The sequence below is a fragment of the Crotalus tigris genome, unplaced genomic scaffold (genome assembly GCF_016545835.1).
Source record: "Crotalus tigris isolate CLP2741 ecotype Arizona unplaced genomic scaffold, ASM1654583v1 scf7180000017622.5263843, whole genome shotgun sequence".
NCBI classification, from domain to species: Eukaryota; Metazoa; Chordata; class Lepidosauria; order Squamata; family Viperidae; genus Crotalus; species Crotalus tigris.
This window is the reverse complement of record NW_024096517.1, coordinates 4,813,900-4,816,387: the sequence shown is the minus strand read 5'-3', so window position 1 is coordinate 4,816,387 and position 2,488 is coordinate 4,813,900.

The following is a 2,488-nucleotide window of genomic DNA, read 5'->3' as shown; positions in this document are numbered from 1 at the left end:
ATAGCTAGATTGATTCCGCTTCTCAGTATCCTCACTAACTTGTTTCTTTACATTAAGAGCCTATAAGTTCACAATCAATCTTTTTTCTCTTACTGAAAATGGCAATTTTATTGTTTATAGCAATGTTTCTCAATCTTAGCAGCTTTAGGATGTCTGGATTTCAACTCCCAGAGTTCCCCAGCTGGCATGGGGAACACTGGTTTATAGGATCCCTTTTCTCTCTCTCTCTCTCTCTCTCTCTCTCTCTCTCTCTCTCTCTCTCTCTCTCTCTCCTATTAAAAATATTTGGCATGCATTCCTACACAGGAATGAGACTTCCCACTTTTGTCAAAAACCATAATATTGCTGTTCTGTTAAGAAACACCATACAATGGATCAAGCCTAAGGTTGTTGCATCTGATTTCCACTGAAATCAATGTTTTCAACAGCAGAGAAATTCTGTGGCTCGGGGTTAAATTGTGGAGTTATTCATGGTTTCTGAGCTTGTTTGCTTGCAGATGTTTCATCACCCAATTAGGTAACATTATCAGTGTGAGTGTCTGGGTTTTGCTGGCAGGTTTTATTTGGGGAGGGGGGCGGATGTTGAAGGGTCTTCCTTGGTGGTTCCTTGATTAGACGATTGTTTTCTGCCTGTTCATTTGTCTGATGGTGATCCCTATTTATCTGAGTATAGGCTGCTAGAGGGGATGTTATTATATTTTGGTCACCTTTTTAAATTTGTTATTGTCTCCGTTGAATGGTGTGTAATTATGGTTTATGTGTCTAAGGATGGGTGGTTTAAGCCCCAGAGATTTCAATGGGAATCAAATGCAAGTGATTGAGAGGAGATGCAACCTGATGCTATTTCATCTATACCAAGTAGCATCTTCTGAGTGAACATTTTAACCAAGAGTCACATTTTGTTGATGATCTGGGTGTATCTGAAACTAATAAGACTGTGAAGGTAGATGGATGAGGTTGTTAGATTACTCTTTGTTTTCTCACACATCTTATTTTCTTCTTGTTTGTTGCTTAATTTTAATCAGTTTTATTGTAAGATAAAAATACAAACAGAAAAATGAAATAAAATGGAAGTTAGAGAACTAAAGAGAGAGGAGAAAAAAATAGTGACTTCCAACTTTTTTCACAATAGTCATATATGACAAAAAAAAACCCCACAATCATGACCCTTTGTTTTACAGTTCACAACATTTCAAGCCATTTCTAGAACAACAAATTCATTCTAATCGTCAAAGCCTTTTAAAAGTTTTGATTTTTTTTTTCATTTTTGAGCGAAAAGTCCAGAAGTAGTTTCCAAGTACAATAGAAACAAAACGAGATATATTCTTTTCTTTGATTAAAGCGGTCCATTTTGCTATCTCCATTAATTCCATCACCTTCCACTCTTCCGTTGTGGAAATTAGTGTGTCTTTCCATCTTTGCACATATAAGATTCTCGCCGCTGTTAACATATAGAATAAGAAAGTTTCTAAATTTTCTTTCAAGTTCTTTATTCATCAAACCTGATGATAAAAAGTACCTTCTTTGCAATTGCATTTCCAACCTACATTAGAAATTCCTTTATACATTTATACGTTAAATGCCAATGTTATACATCTAGTTTTCTTTCATCCTCTCCCTCCTAAACGACTAAGTGGGCAAGGAAGGAGAGCCTGCTAGAAGCTGATCCAAATGCTTCCAGTTCTTTCTAAACTTTCTTAAACGCTTATTTAACTTCCATCCTTAATGATCTTCCAGTAGGGTATACCTGAAGTGGTTCAGAGTCACGTAAGTGTCAGAGAAAATTGACAATTGTTGTTGTTGTTTAAAAAATGGAAACCTGAAATAGGTATTCTCCTTGTGTGAATCCATTCAGGTCCAACGTTGTGTGTGCAATGCTAGCGAGTGGTGGAGAACGAAGATCAAATTTGGTTGTGTGTGTTTTGTCCCATCAGCTAGAATCAAAGAAGGAACTCTCTGACTGACACAATTCTATGTATTCTCAGGCAAAGAAACCGGAAGTTAAACACTAGGTACATCTGCACACAAATATAAATCATGCTGCATTGGATTCCAACGGTCAAAATCTTCTTCCAAAGACTCCTGAGAAAGGTAGTTTTGTGAAAACATTGATTATTCCATGACTGGATTCACTCATCATACAAAATCACAAATCCATACTATACATGGTTGGATTTGCACAATACATTAAGGCTGTTGCCTCCTTACACCTAAGATCCTCGTTGTTGTTTTCTTAACTGTATCTCCACTGCATTCATCTTATCCTCGGTTCAGAAGTAGGGACCTTGATTGGAGTCATCCTTAGCTGTACCAACATTAAAGTAGCATTTAATATTCCAAATTTCTCCAAGGATAGTCTTAAGAGGAATAAATGTGTTAGGCTTTGGAACCCACTACTTTGAGTCAGTGAGCTATCTACAATAGGAGCGTAAATGCGCGTGCTAGGGTCACTTTCTACGCCAGTGGTTCTCAACCTTTCTAATGCCGT